At 47.2% G+C, this 16,158-nt stretch overlaps 1 protein-coding gene across 1 annotated transcript in view; it reads left to right on the top strand.

Moving 5' to 3' along the window:
* The window catches only part of LOC137649955 (uncharacterized), a 361,156-nt gene that overhangs the window by 232,650 nt on the left and 112,348 nt on the right, over positions 1 to 16,158 (top strand). The gene's annotated exons all lie outside the window — the stretch shown is intronic.

The raw sequence follows: 16,158 nt of genomic DNA, 5'->3' as shown, positions 1-16,158 counted from the left end.
TCTATCCTATTTTTTAGACAAATTTTATGCTTTATTCATATTTAGTTATTGCCTCTGACATTCCTTGCATCTTTGAACATAGTCATAGAATAAAATAGAAAATAAATAAATATATGAATGAGCAAAGAAATTCAATGAAAATAAGATAATAAAACGTGCTACAAAACTTTACCTTATGGCCTGTTCACACTACCAGGCAAACCATAACTGATAACGCCAACCTTCAAACTAGGATGGCGAACAAAGTTTACAGCCTAAAATTATGGTGACCTTTCTTTCCTCACTCATGGTGACACTTGTATTTAGATAGCACATAAGAGATGATATTTCAAGGAAGGTTTCAGAATTGTACTATTCTGTATGATTACAACTCATAAACAACTTATTCAATACCAGGCAGGTTCACAAGATTTTGCTTGTTAATTTTCTTACCAGAATCCCCCCCCCCTCTCTCTCTCTCTCTCTCTCTCTCTCTCTCTCTCTCTCTCTCTCTCTCTCTCTCTCTCTCTCTCTCTCTCTCTCTCTCTCTCTCTCCAAATGCTCATAATTCAAGGTTCTCGAGCAATTTCTCTTATTGCCAACTCTAGTAGTTGGAGGAATTAGAGTTTAGCTTTCTCATTATTGGCACAGATGTTTGTGTGTCCTCACTTTTGTTGGTTTGATCTGTTACTGAACTTGTTTAATCAATTTTTTTTCATTAGATTCATATTAAAATGAATATGAAGATGCCCATGTGTGAGAATATGATTCAGAAAAAATTGTATATATCATAATTTTTTCTATAATAATCAGAAAAGTTTATAGAAATACGGTGGGCAGAAATAATTATGTTTTGAATTGTTGTTAAGGCTATGTTATGAAATATAGTACTGTAGCTTTATGTCTGTAAGTTGACACATGGTCTGAATTCATTTACTTTGCGATTTTAGTATCTCGTATTGATTATTATCCATGGAAAAATACTATATGTTATTGGTGTCCGCTGTGTTTTCTTTCCCCACCATTTGGTAGCACTATTTGTTCCCAGATCCCTGCCTGTGGTTTCCCTTCTCTTGATGTCATTAATCCTCATTCTCACTACCCATTAGGATCTGGTATACCTATTTGACCATCAGGTATGCTTGATAGTTTGGACATGCCTTTACGAAGGTAATAGCCTCCTATAAGGTCTTAAGAGATAATTGTTTATGGGAAACTTATATAGATATCTTTACCTCAAACTCTTTAAGAGAAAAGGAATACAGTAATTACGTACTTTGGTCAGAAAAGGGTCAAGTAGGGGACTGCATGCACTTACGTAAATATAAGAAAGGGATGTCATAGCGATGAAATAAATTGTTTTGATTAAGAATACTATTTGCAACATAAATCTGAATTTCCAAAATCCCAAGCTGAGGTCATATAACCAACAATAAAGACTACAAAAATATTTTTACCAAGAATATCACAAATTCTAAAAATTTGTTGCAAATCTCTTAGCTGTACAAATCTAAAGTCCTTTAATTGGGAGATGGTTTCAGTGTGAGCTGGAGTTACACGGTTGTAAGAATTGTTTAATGAGTGATTAAACTACTAGCGAAGGGTGTAGGAGAGAAGTTCCACGTCCCACACCAATCTGATAGCTTCACTTTTGACTTTATGGCCCAGGACTGGGAGTGGTGGTTGAGGAAGGAAATTAGGTTAAAGGACTCAAATTTGTATAACTAGGGAATACAAATTACTTTAATAACTTGGGATTTGCTCCTCCTATGCGACATAAAAACTCTCATCCTTTAACAGGGAGACTTGCTGCTTAGAGAGTTGTAAGATCCCATAGAATCACCTGGACCCATATGGAAGTAAAGTGGGGACTCCAGCAACCTCCTAACTATCTTTCATAGGGATGAGAAGACTGATAGGACCTGGTCTGTACATGGGGTCATATACTCAGTCAACGAAGAAACCCTTCCTCCAAAGGGGAAATCAGTATGGAATAAAATACCTGTCTGGTGATCAATGGGTTGGTATGAATTCTACCATCCTCCCTCTCGCATAGGGAGGATAGAGGAGATACTTCTTTAGTAATAAAGAATGGAACTTGGAAATGAAACTCACCAGCATTAGATCAGATCCAGCATGTAACATTTAGACCACCTTGACCCCGAAAGGGGAGACAGAAAAATGAAGAAGAGCCAATCATTCTACCATCCATTCTACATGTTACTATAGATGAGATGCTTCCTAGTCCATATGGGAGGTAGGATGGTTACACAACTACTTGAGCAGCCACCACAAGACCAAGATCAAAGGTGTCAAGGGACTTAATGACTCTTAGGTGGTACCTTGACCCTCTCAGCTGTTGAGGCATACGTCATATGGATTGTCTCATGAAGCCAGAAAGAGATAGTGATTATTGACACCTCTTTCTTGGTTCTGCCAGTACTAACAAAAAGTCACTGACATGTCTTAATCACCACCCGTTTCATGTGGAGAGGGCATGGAGGTCTTGAACATGGGGTCATGTGCTGATGAGTTCTGAAAACTATCACAAAGCTGAAGGAGACTTTTCAAACCTGTGTAGGTGACTAAATAAGAGACAATGCAACTAGCCTACTATCTTCATCGATGCTAAGCCAAGCAAGAAAACGGATTTTGAGCGAAGCGAAAAATCTATTTTTGGGTGAGATAGCCATGGCGTCCTGATGGAAGGTTCCTGTTTGGTAGCTTCCTTGGGTATAAGACTACTAAGATATTCCCAGAGAATTTAACCACAGGTTATCACAGAATTCTAACTTCTGGAGCGAGTATCTCAAAGGTTTCCCTTTAAGACATCGTAATACAACAGGGGACACGCATGTCTGGTCGTGCCACATAGCTATCTCCACCCCGAACAGAGTTAACGCTTCGGTGTGTAAGGGCTGAGAATAGCTGGGAGCCGTTCCACAGCTAATCTCACTCGTGGCTACTACTGATACTCGAGACGTAAACAAACGGACGCCATTGCTCTAATGACGTCACGCGCGTCTTTATCCTGGCGCCAGTTGCTGCCCATCACCATGATACAATTGTGTAGGGTGGGAGCAAACTGAACGAAGTAGTAGGGAGGGTCCATCAGGACGCCATGGCTATCTCACCCAAAAATAGATTTTTCGCTTCGCTCAAAATCCGTTTTTTTGGGCTCAAGCCATGGCGTCCTGATGGAAGAGTACCAGAGAATCAATGTATCGTGGTAGATTTTCCCCCAGAGTTAAGTGCCTAGGCATTGACAAAACAGCAAAGTAATCTTAGGTAAGAACCATAGGAACGAAATATCCTGCCCCCCATTGGTAGGAAGTTCCCATGGGCTATGCCGACGTCAAAGTGGTATTGAAGGGCTATTCATCTTGACAGAAGAACTTTTAAGAGCTTAGAGATGAAGCAGAATGTTTGATATTTGTATAGGAACATTCTGAAGTAGGCCAGTGGTGGTTGGGCACTGTGTGTAGAGTTCATCTCCTGATTATCAGAAGTAAGTATTCGTGTAGGAACCTTACTGAGGCAAGGTGAATATAATTTAGGAATAGACATCTTAAATTCTTCATGACCATAAGAAAGGAGGAATAAATAAAACTATGACAGTATGTATTTCATAGTAAGTAGGAGCTGAAAGAGACGCATAAGTAATAAAATAGAAATTTTATTTCACAATGCAGAAATTAAATAATTTACAGCAAAAGTAAAGTTCATTTACAGTAATAATAATGTACATAGAAATAAAGGCTTGCTCTTGAATCTGAAAGGGAATTTCAGGATTAGTAGGTACTCGTTCTCGAGGAACGCAAGTCTTTAAATAACACATCATGCTCAAGGCATGCGGCACTTGTGTAACACTATGACATTTCACCTGGGATAAGAACAGTTATAAAAGCACTAAGTGTTTTTAGACATCACTATGAATCACTCGAGGGTCAACATAGGCACCCGAAGAGTTAGAGTCCCAAGTAACTCACTGTTCTACGCAGAGTTAGGTGCAGGTTTCATAACACTACCTGCGGCTACCACAAAATGTTTGATTTCGTGCACTTGTTTCGCATAATGTTTAAAGAAAACTCGTGAGGACTTCCAGCCCGTAAAGTTTTTAAGGCTCTCAAAGTCCATGCTCTGAAAGAAGTTCAGAGAAGATGCCACTTTTCTAGGATCATGACCAGCGGGTGTACTGTTCGGATCCGCTCTGCGAATGAAGTAGGTGATTTTCGCTCTTAATTGTTTCAGTGACAGGTCGCTGCCCGATGTTTCTCCTTTGAAGAGTTGGCCTCCACCAAAGTTTGAAGTTCTGCGAAGATAGACCTTGAGGTTCTCTACTGGACATAGAGAGACATCCTCCTTCAGGGGGCATATTCTCCAAGGGCCCCATCTTTTGGTGGGTAATTCATTTTTGGCGAGAAACGTCGGATCAGGGGAGAGGGTCACTTCTCCTGAATCAGCAAACAGGATGTGTCCCTCTTCTCTTGATAATGCCACTATTTCGCTGACTCGAGCTCCCGAGGCGAGAGCAAATAAAAATATAACTTTCTGAGTCAGATCCTTGAGGGGGCATGAATCATTGTCCAAGTTGGAGGCGAAATGGAGCACCTTGTCTAGTGACCAGGAGATCGGTTTCGGAGGGGGTGCTGGGCGTAGGCGAGCACATGCTTTCGGCAGTTTGTTAAAGATGTCGTTGGACAGATCAATTTGGAAAGCATATAGAATTGGTCTAGTCAAAGCCGATTTGCAGGTTGAAATCGTATTGGCTGCTAATCCTTGTCCATGAAGGTGAATGAAGAAGGACATACAGAAATCAATGGTGATTTCTTTAGGATTTTTTGCTTTAACAAAGGAGACCCATTTCCTCCAGGATGATTCATATTGCCGTCTCGTGGATTCGGTCTTGTATTCCTCTAGGAAGTCTAGACTTTTCTTCGAGATCCCAAACCTCTTCTTTGCGGCAAGGGAGAGAAAATCATGAGATGAAGGTCCTTGATTTTCGATGATGAAGCGAAGACAGTCGACTTCTGTACTTGTTGAGAGAGAACTGGGCCCGGGAGAGGGATCAGCTTGGGCTGCAGCTCCAGGACCAGGGGGTACCAGTTGCTCCGGGGCCACTTGGGAGCCACTAGGGCCGCTGTCCCTTTGAAGGTTCTCAGTTTGGAGAGGACTTTCAACAGAAGGTTGGTGGGAGGGAACAGGTATATCTTGGACCATCTGTTCCAGTCCAGTGACATGGCGTCCACCGCTTCTGCTTTGGGGTCCTCGTACGGGGCTACGTACAGAGGAAGTTGATTGTTGTCGCTCGTTGCAAAGAGATCTATCTGAAGTTCTGGGACTTGATGAGAGATGAAGGAGAATGATCTTGCGTCTAGAGACCATTCCGACTCTATCGGGTTTGTCCGAGATAGAGCATCCGCTGTCACGTTGCGGAATCCTTGTAGGTGAACTGCAGACAGGTGCCACTTCTTCTTCTCCGCCAGACGGAAGATTGGGAGAAGCACCTGATTTATCTGGGGCGATCTTGAGCCCTGGCGATTGAGACAACGAACTACCACCGAGTTGTCTAGGGTTAGACGGATGTGGATCGAGGGCGGCGGGGATAGCTTCTTCAGAGTAAGAAGGACCGCCATGGCCTCCAAGATGTTTATGTGGAACGTCTTGAATAGTGGAGACCAGGTCCCTTGAGCTTGTTTCAGGTGGGAGTGACCTCCCCAGCCCTCCAGTGAGGCATCCGTGTGGATGTTGAGTGATGGAGGAGGGTGTTGGAGAGGAATGGACCTTTTCAGGGCCATTGCTTCCGACCACGGCTTTAGGAGGCGTCGAAGTCTGTTTGGAAGCCGTCTCTTGAGGTCTCTTCGAGCGATGGATGCCGATCGTCTCCAGACTCCCGCGGCATCCTTTAGCTGTGCACGAAGCACTGGGTTTGTCACTGAGGCGAATTGTAGAGAGCCTAGAACTCGTTCCTGCTGTCGTCTTGAAATGCGTTTGGATTTCAGTAGTCGCTTGACAGACCCTGCTATTTCCTTCCTTTTCTTCTGGGGGATGGAAAGGCGGTGTGACTGAAGATTCCAGTGGATTCCCAGCCACTGAAACTTCTGAGCCGGAGAGAGGCGAGATTTCTTCTCGTTGATCTTGAATCCCAGGTGTTCTAGGTACTGGGTAACTTCGTCGCAAGACTTTGTACACTCTTCGGGCGATGGAGCCCAGACTAGCCAGTCGTCGAGGTAGGCCATCACCTGGACGTTTCTTAGGCGGAGCTGTTGTACTATGGCATCCGCCAGCTTTGTGAAGATCCGAGGGGCCACATTGAGGCCGAATGGCATGGCCCGGAAGGCGTAGCTTTTCCTTTGGAGTCGAAATCCTAGGTAGGAGGAAGCGTGATGGTTCATTGGAATGTGCCAATAGGCATCCGCCAGGTCTATAGAGACCGTGTAGGAACCTTGAGGCAGAAGGGTCCTTATTTGTTGAAGCGTCAGCATCTTGAATTTGTTGTTCTCTATGAACTTGTTGAGGGGGGATAAGTCCAGAATGACTCTGAGCTTGTCTGAGTCCTTCTTGGGAACGCAAAACAGTCTCCCTTGGAACCTGGTGGACTTTACCTTCCTTATCACCTTCTTGTTCAAGAGGTCTAGAACATATTCTTCCAGAATGGGGGTCGATTGTTGGAAGAACCGCTGGAAGATTGGGGGTGGTTGCACCCAACTCCAGCCTAGACCGTTCTTGATGATGCTGTGTGCCCAAGGATCGAAGGTCCAACGATCCTGGAATTGGCGGAGTCTTCCTCCCACCGGAAGCACTTCATTGCTTCTGGTGTCCCGAGGACTTGTTGCCTCGGCCGCTAGCTCCCTTTCCTCCTCTACCTCTGGAGGGACGACGAGAGGCGTCTCTGCTTGCACCCCTGGACGAGCCTCTACCTCTGGCATGAAAGGTAGTGGATGGCTGCTCAAAGGCAGGGGTGAAGACCGGTGACTGTGACAACACCGGTTGGGGGACCAATTGAAAGGTCTGTTGTGGTTGGGCAACCACTTGGGAGGTAGCGGGTCCCGGAAACTGACGTCTTTGTTGACGTTGCTGGGGTTTCGGCTTCTGAGGTTTCCTCTTAGGCTGAGGTCCATCGTCCTGAGAGGTTTTCCTTTTTCTGGTCATGCCCCACTTGTGGAGAAGGTTCCTATTCTCCGTGGCGGCTCTGTCCGTTATTTCCTTGACAAGGTCAGAAGGAAACAGGTGCTTTCCCCAGATGTTGGAGGAAATCAGCCTCCGGGGTTCGTGTTTCACGGTGGCACCGACAAACACGAATTCACGACAGGCTCTACGAGCCTTTATGAAATGGTACAAGTCCTTCATTACCGTGAGTAAGTGGGATTTGGCCAGTACCATGTAGTGATCGGGTACTGCTGTGTCACAGGCCATAACTTCAAGTTGGACTTGATGAGAAAGAGACGCTGCAAGCCTCTCCTTCGTGTCTTGTTCCCGGCGAAGGAGGTGATCATTGAGCTTAGGGAGGTCTTCATTAAACTGACGTCCGGCGACGTCAGGATCGAGCCTACCCACAACGAAAGTATGTTGGACATCTTTCCATTGTCTAGTGTCAGGGGGTGTCACGATGGAGAAGGGTCTGCACTCCTCCAGTGCAGGGCAGGGTTTTCCTTCTTCCGCCGCTTTAAGGCATGCAGCCAAGGCCTTTTCCAAAAATGGAAGAATCGCAGTGTCAGGTGCGACATATGTAGGATGCTTCTTGCTCAAGGCAGGAAGCTTAGAGCAGGTAAAGCCCCTGCTCTTAAATGCGGAGGCTAGCATAGCCTGGGCCTTTGCGAGATCGAACACTATCTCTTCTTTAGGTTCGGTCTCCTCCTTCGAGGCAGGTTCGGAACGAAGCCGGACGTAACAGTCCGGGTAGGCCTCGAAGCTTGGGAAGAATTCCACATCTTCCAACGGGACCGTGCCGATTTTGTCACTAACAAAGATCCTGCCGGTCGCAATAACCATATGCTCTGCATACCTCCACGGGTTGGCATGAGAGCAAGCTGGGAGATCCTTGACCGAGATCTTCTTCGGTTCTCTGGATCCAATCATAGACCTGATGGACTCCTGGTTCTCCTTCAGTCTGTCGTCCATGACAGCTCTAATCAGTCGGATCAGTTCTTGGGTAGAAGAGGAAGGATCCGGGGTCGAGGAGGTAGACGGGATGGACACATCCGTCGGTGTAGGAGTAGGCGGAGGGATGGACGAGGGAGTAGCTCCAATCTCCGACTCGGTGTATTCCACCTTGTCTTCGTCCTCTTCGGCTCCTTGAGCCATAAGCGTCTTCTCCGTGTCTTCCGAGACGTCAGAGATCTGTTCATCATCCTCGGAATCTAAACGACACTCGTGCATGGACTGAGCCATGACCACATCAGGTTCCACCGTAATTTGGACAGTGGGGATTGCTTCCTTTGGAACCACTGAGTCAGGGGAGGCCTTAGGGAACAACAGGGACCTCAGTTCTTCGGTGGCCAGGTACGGTCCAGTAGCATTTCTCTGAAAACCACGCACCCACTTGCGCAGTTTCTCACGAGCAATGTCTCTAACCTCCGCTGAGGGAGGGTTATGGAAGGCCTCAACTAGGTAGGCCTGGCAGACCGTACATTCCAGTGGATTCCAGAACTTCCAATCCCCTTTCTTGTCTGAGCAAGGGGCGTGAGTCCTGCACGCCGTATGTCCGTAAAACTGGGAGCGTTTCGCAGCACAGTATGCGAAATCGCACTTCATCTGCTCCTCCTGTGGAAGAAAGAGAAAATGAGTATGGGGGAGTCATAGGAATGGCTCTTAAATTAAGTTAATATTAATCATTAATTTTAACTTAAAGAAGGTGTGATGCATAGAGAATGAAACAGTAAAGGAGAACACGCTCCATGCATCTCGCCCGGCTGGTTACCATAGGCTTGGTCCTGGGATAATCCAAATGACCGAGATCATTGGATATAGTTTCCTAGGATTCCCATTATATTGGAACTCCATGGAAAGCCAAGGACAAGGTTGGGATCGAATTCATTCGGTTCCCAGATAAGAGCCAGAAGGTCTCATTAAGGGAAACTGCTTCTGGCAACCAGCCGTGCTAAGATGCACATAGCATGCTGGAAATAGAAGAATGCAAAGAGACAGCATGATCACTAATAGAGCAGTACTAGGTACTGATCTTAGAAGCAAAGCAGCTTCTCTATCTGCAAGGTAGGGCTATCTTAGTCTTATGATAGCTACAGAGAGGGGGTGCAAGTATTCTTGACGCCTCCGGGGCATCCGGCAAGCCGCCGGCACGCCGGAGCTCGCTCCAGCATAGATTCTGGCACTAGAACAGACAATTTTCAAAGTCAGTTAGATACCAGGATGGCGGCCGCCGGCACAACGGCGGCACGCCGGCAGGGAGCGGCGGCTCCGGCAGCCGGAGGATGCCGGATTGGTGACTGGGGTAAGGATGGTACAGGTAGTATCGGGTTGCCGGCAGTATATGCCGGCACTCCGGAGATCGACCGGCAAGCGGACGATTAGATAGGAGTAGGAGAGCTGCCGGTAGTAGCCGGCGGCAGCCGGTAGTCCCTCGGTACACGGGGGGCTGGCGGCAAGGGTAGGGAAGTCACCAAGAGGGAGGCAGGTATTGCCGGCATAAGAGGCGGCAAGAGACCGGCACCCGGATAGATAGAGAGACAGGGGGAGGGGGGGAAGGATGCAGGAAGTACCTTCAGGGTTCCAGACATCCCTCCCCCTCCCTGAGGGGGTGTACCCATGATAGAGACAGGCTCTATCATCCATAAGCAGGGGTCACTAGGGACCGGGAGCAGGTAGCCCAAGGGAGGACTAGGGAACACCCAAGAGGGGGGGGGGGAGACTCCCCTATGCAGAGCTACACTAGTAACTAACCTTATAGGACACTATGAAGGTATATGTACCAGAGCGGACTGCACAAGGAAGCTCGGGTAGCCCTACTCTTCCACCCTAAGGAGGAGTTGTAGGACAGGGGACAGATGAGTATAAACTAACCTAAGCATAGGCTAGGCTATACAAGAGATAGGTGGGGAGGGAGAAGAGAGGGGTCTTCCCAGGAAGGGTTTCTGTACCAGAGCGGCCACAAAGGGAAGGGAGGACACTCCCTAACCTAAGATTAGGCTGATCGGCTAAAACGGTGCAAGAGTACAGTTTCAGCATGGAACAGAGAAACCTTCCTAACCCGGCCTAGATCAGGGCTAAAAGTCCTGAACTAGGCAAGGAAGAAGACGTATCGCTATCGCAGGAAAGTCGTAGACTATCCTAGCCATAGAGGTAGGCTAGCCTAACCTCACTCTCAGACGCAATCCTAAAGGGGGTTCATTCCTTTAGGGAGGACTGAGAGGCGATATAATACTCTATTAGACAATAAATCCCTTTACTCAGAAAAGGGATCAAGGCTAATTAGAGGGAGTGCCAAGGCAGGGGATGAAGGAAGCATATAGGGGTCCTAAGGTTAGGTTAGGCTAGTAAGAATCACTGACTAGCCTATCCCCTATATGGTCCCTGAAGGCGAAAACATTTGCATCACTAGTCAAAAGTATTGTAAAATAATAATGCCACTATCTTCATAACTTAGTCTAGGATCACTGATAAATCATGCATGAACACTTGTATATAGGCTCCTGGCCTGGGGGCTATAGTAGCCGACTGGTATGAGGTCAATCGATGACCGATAAAAAGCGTCTAAACACGATATAAAAGTTCCTAGCTATGAAGACTAAATAAACTAATGCATTCGATTAGTATATAAGGCCGGAAGCGTTGTTGTGGCTAACTAAATAGAACATGCAAAACAACAACGACGCCATAAAATGGCGGGTCCGGTAGAGGCACAGCTCTGCCACAAAACATCAATTATTTCGCGAAATAATATTTACTTTACGGCCAGAGCTTAATTAAACAATACTGGAACCTTGTACTCAACTTTCCAGAAGAAGGCGAGGCTGAAGGTAACGACATAGCGAAGATGCAAAGCGATAAAGTTCACACAAGGGAAAATCCGTCTCAGTAGGGCAGCTACTAAACAAAGGATAAAGACGCGCGTGACGTCATTAGAGCAATGGCGTCCGTTTGTTTACGTCTCGAGTATCAGTAGTAGCCACGAGTGAGATTAGCTGTGGAACGGCTCCCAGCTATTCTCAGCCCTTACACACCGAAGCGTTAACTCTGTTCGGGGTGGAGATAGCTATGTGGCACGACCAGACATGCGTGTCCCCTGTTGTATTACGATGTCTTAAAGGGAAACCTTTGAGATACTCGCTCCAGAAGTTAGAATTCTGTGATAACCTGTGGTTAAATTCTCTGGGAATATCTTAGTAGTCTTATACCCAAGGAAGCTACCAAACAGGAACCTTCCATCAGGACGCCATGGCTTGAGCCCAAAAAACAATTTTGAGAGTCAGATCTCTGTCTGACAACCTCCTCAAAGGCTCATCTTGGGTACACCTCAAGCTTTGAGGATGAGGGTCACATACCACTCCTTGGACCTGAGGTCCCAGGATGGGCAAGACTAGTCTACTCGAAGCTCCTCGTGAGCATAGACAACTCACAAAAGAAGGAGAGTTCTATACCCTTTAGTCGGTACGCTATGCACAAGGCTGAGTGGTAGCCTTCGACCGCAACGACTGAGAGGGGTTTCTCTCAGCGAAAGAAGACCAGGAAATCCCTATCAGTGTTAGAGTTGCTCCAACTGAAGTATCACTTCTACGACACCAATTACAGATGGCCCACTCCCTCAGGTAGACAGCTGCAGAGGACCATTGCAGGTATCCAAAGATCTCCTGTGCAGTGCCTCAGGAAAATTCTTTTACTTGGAGCAGAGTTTAAATAGCCCCAGCTGTAAAGAACCAATGACTTCACAGACTGGTAGTACTGTACCTCTGAAGGTAAGGCTGACAGAGGAGCGTGGACCATTGGGGTAGTTCTTTTGAAATTTTAACTGAAAATGCTAATAGATTGGGATACCTCTCAGCACATGGCCATCTTTCGGCCCCATTTCCAACTTACGCCAAAACTCGGGTTCAACACCTCTTCCTAGTACTAGCACAATTTCCCTTGGCACAGGTATTACTTCACAGTCTCTGACAGTGAGGGAACCACCACGCATTTCCCTATCTGTGTCACTGGTACTGAGGGAACTGAGGGAGAAGTAGCCTTAGCTACTAGCTCCCTCATCAAGACTTTCTTAGGGCAAACTCATCATAGGCAATCTGCAGAAGACAGGTGAAGAGCTTCCAGCATCCAAAAGAGTGCACTGAACTCTGGGGGTACACCACATACCAACAAAACTTGAAAAGCTTGCCGATGCAGATCTGAGGGCTATCTGGTCCTGATGCATTCTATTGTATACATTTATAAGATGATTAAGACTATTGTCTACCCTTTCAAAATCAGCTGATTACGGCAAATGACCGATGGATTTTTCCCTAGCTAAAAAGAGAATTATTATTTGAATTATCATTATTATACCATGTAAGGTATAGTATGTAGTTTTTAATAGAAAAATACTTTTCCCATATTTCATTTGATATCAATTTTTATGGCACATTGATGTTTAGGGGCATTTCATCCCTAATGCTAATGCACGATACAGTAATTCGTCGTTAACTTTGCGTTGCTTAATTACAAAGCTTAGTAAATTACCGTATTGACATATTCTTTCAATTTTTCACGTAGTTTTTGCACAACCTGGTTTACCTTTTCATAAACCTAAAAAAGGTATAATGTACTATAATAATATAGTCATATTTTACATAATGGCACATGTAACAAATATAGTCCTAGTTTACTATGGTACAAAAATTTAAATGTAAGCAAACAGCTATTATCTGAATCATTTGTTAATAACAAAAGAGTCGTTTTACGTATGCGTTATTTACGATACTGTATATAACTTTATTTTGTTTTTAACTTACTGAAATGACAAATTCGAAGATAATTTGTATTTTTCCTAACCATACAAACCTTAGCTATTTACAGAGGGTTACCTTTTAGCGCAGCTGAAATGGCGAGCCATTAGAATTTAACGAGGGTGTATTACCCCCGCGCTAGTTAGCGGGGGGGGGGGGGGGGGGTAGGGGAGTGGTAGCTAGCTACCCCTCACCCCCCTCACACGCAGATGAATGCTCAATTTCACTTAGAGGTAGGACTTGTCTTGGGGGACAGGGCTGGCGGGCAAATATGTGTAAATAGCTAAGGTTTGTATGGTTAGGAAAAATACAAAATATCTTCGAATTTGTCATTTGTTCCGTAACCGAAATACAAACCACACTATTTACAGAGGGTGACTTACCCCTTAGGTAGGGTGGAAAGTCCCCAGCCATACTGGCTTTGGGTTTACCCGGGGACTCAGAATCCGAGTGAGTCGCACTCGAGAAAAGGAGTCCCTGCACCTCACAAGTTCCTTGCTCCGCAAGGAACCATGTGGCCTACGTAAGCTTGTGTGTGAAGGAAGAAGTGTGACCCGTCCTAGGCAGTTGACCTGGAGTTCCAGAAGGAACTCTGGGTTAGGACGTTCCCAATACCACCTCGTCAGGGTATGGGGGACGCGACAGTATTGACTCAATACTCGGAACACAAGGAAGCATGGTTTACCTGCAGAGGTTCGAGGTCAGCTATGCAAAGACCAGGATGCTGCTTCCCCGTAGAGGGGATGATGAAGAAAGAAGTAAGGGCCAGACATACTTCTTTCGTTCATGCAGACTAAAACCTGATAACAATGCCCTCAACCTTCTGCTACCTGTCCAAAAAGGAGCCTGAGGTTAGACCAGCTGTTGTGTAGCCACCACAGAGCGATAGAAAACGTATCGAGACTCCTGTGGGTCACGCCCTGCAGGAAGCGGGCTGCGAAGGTCATTAGACGCTTCCAGACTCCAGCTTGTAGCACCTGCGTCACAGAGTAGTATTACTCGAAGGCGAGGGACGTTGCGATGTATCCAACATCGTGCTGTAGGGCGACGTGACGGGGGAGGGTCTGGAGACAGGTCGAGATGAATGTCCTTGAGTCCGGACTGAAGAGGTATACTGGTGATTCTCCCCCCATGTCCTCCTTGTGCTCCCAAATCGGCTGCAACTGAGGACAAACTGCAGCTGTTCCCAGCGCTAACCTCTCGATTCCTTTACTGGCAAGAAAGAGAAGGTCTTGGGACATCAGATACAGAATGGAGACTCGAAATCTTGAATGAATCGGACCGAAGGGCCGGGACCCCCAGATTCTGAGTCTAGCCAACAACTCAGGAGCGAGCCTGAATGTTGCCTTCCCCTCTTCCTTAGAAAGGGGGGAGTCGTAAGAGACCAAGAAGATTGCTTACACACTGGCCGTGGCCAGAGTGAGCAGGAGACCCAAGGCGGAATACAATCCGAGGCCTGTCGTAAAGGGTCTTGAGAAGATCTCTTAAAGGACTAAAAGTCCGAGCCATGCTCCAAGTTGGAGATCTTCCTCCGACTAGGGCAAGGACGATCGTAGCTTCGCATGAGCGAGGATAGATCCAGCGGGCAGGAAAAAGTTATTCCTTTAAGCCTGAAGGTCAGGGAAAGGCTGAGCGACAGGCTTCATTGCCGAGAGCGGAAAGGAGTTTCCTCCCGCCGAAAGGCAATAAGACCATTATTGCTGGAGAAGAGGCCTCAAGGGAAGAGGTATATCTCCCACGGCACCAACCACCTTAGACTCTTCACTTTGCCTGGGAGACCCCTGTGGATGATTATCGCAGATGACGCGACCTCCGTACCGCGACTGTAGCAGGTTGTCTCTTCTTGAGAAGGAGGCGTAGTGTCTCCAGGCATGAAGCCGAAGCGACGCCCCGGTTCGGGTGAGATGTAGCAGTGTGGTTGTTTGAGTAGTCTGCGCCGTGGGAGAAGCTCTCCCGGGAGTTCCGTCAGGGGAAGCAGAGGGTCCAGAAACCGTTCTGTGCATAGTCCCAGTGGAGCTCTCCCATTGAAAGGTTGACAGACACCCTGGTCTTGTTGAGACCCATTGTCCACAGACAAAAAGGAGGGAAAACGCAGGCGTCGAAGTGGTCCCACCATCACCGGAATGCATCTTGCCAGAGTCTCGGGGTCTGAGACTGGGGGGAAGAATAGCGGAAGCTTGAGGTTCCAACCTGTCGCGATCAGGTCCCCCAGACCAGTACTTGCTGGTTACCCAAGGTCAAAGACCCCCAGGCACACTCTCTCTACGAGGCTCTGCTCGGATAGTCTGAGAGATCATTCCCCTGCCTGGAATGAGAGAGCCGATGGTGGTATTGAGAGAATCTCAATCATCCCGGTATCTCTACTGCAAGATGTGAAGGTGTGAAAATGCGTCCCCTGCTGGTTAGAATACGCCAGAATCATGAAGTCGACGCGCACGGGGCGACTCGGCAGGAGCTGTAGGATCTGTAGAGGGGCCAGACTAAGGCCCCTAAGCCTGCCTGAATGACGGAGAGGTATCCTTCAGGTCTTGACCATAGGCCTGGACCGGAACATGCCCCCCCCCCCCCTTTCCTTTGACGAGTCCGAGAACAGCATCAAGAATGTGGGGAAAGGACGAGAATATCCACTACCATCAAGAGGCTCCATAGGTCAACACCCATTGCAGGTCTAATAGTTCCGCTGGTCCCATAGGGGCCAGGAAGTCCGGTTAAACATTGCCTGAAGCCACCGGAATTTGGATCGCCCCACATGGAACTTATCCTGAGGCGACCGTTCGGACTATAGACGGGTCAATGAGGAAAGGAGAACTAGGAAACGTTCCAAGGTAGGGCTGAAAGCTCTGCTTGACTGAGAACAGGTACTGCGACTCTCCTCAGTCTTGCCACAGTCAACCGAAAGGAAGGCTTGGAGGATGTGGTAACAGAATCTGGCGTCCCCAGGTGGTCACCCATCCAAGTACCGACGTTGCTTAACCTCGCTGGACGGACGAGAAGCGGGGTTTCCAACGTGGTAAGGCCGTTGACTCAATATCATGGCCAGATACTCCAGATGTTGAGGCAGAGGAAGAGAAGGCTCCAAGCAAAATACCATGACCCCACACTCATGGTAAGCATCCGGAAGCTTGTCCCGGCGCTGAAGAAGGTCGAACCCGAGCCTACCGGAGTTGACCAGCCCTTCAAACAGCAGAGGAGGCGGAAGCCTGCACCTGAGTGGCCAAGAGGAAGGCAGGAAGAGTTCTCTGGG

Source organism: Palaemon carinicauda, chromosome 11 (assembly GCF_036898095.1).
Source record: "Palaemon carinicauda isolate YSFRI2023 chromosome 11, ASM3689809v2, whole genome shotgun sequence".
Lineage (NCBI taxonomy): Eukaryota > Metazoa > Arthropoda > Malacostraca > Decapoda > Palaemonidae > Palaemon > Palaemon carinicauda.
Note: the sequence above shows the minus strand (reverse complement) of the source record. Positions and strands in the feature narration are given on the sequence as shown.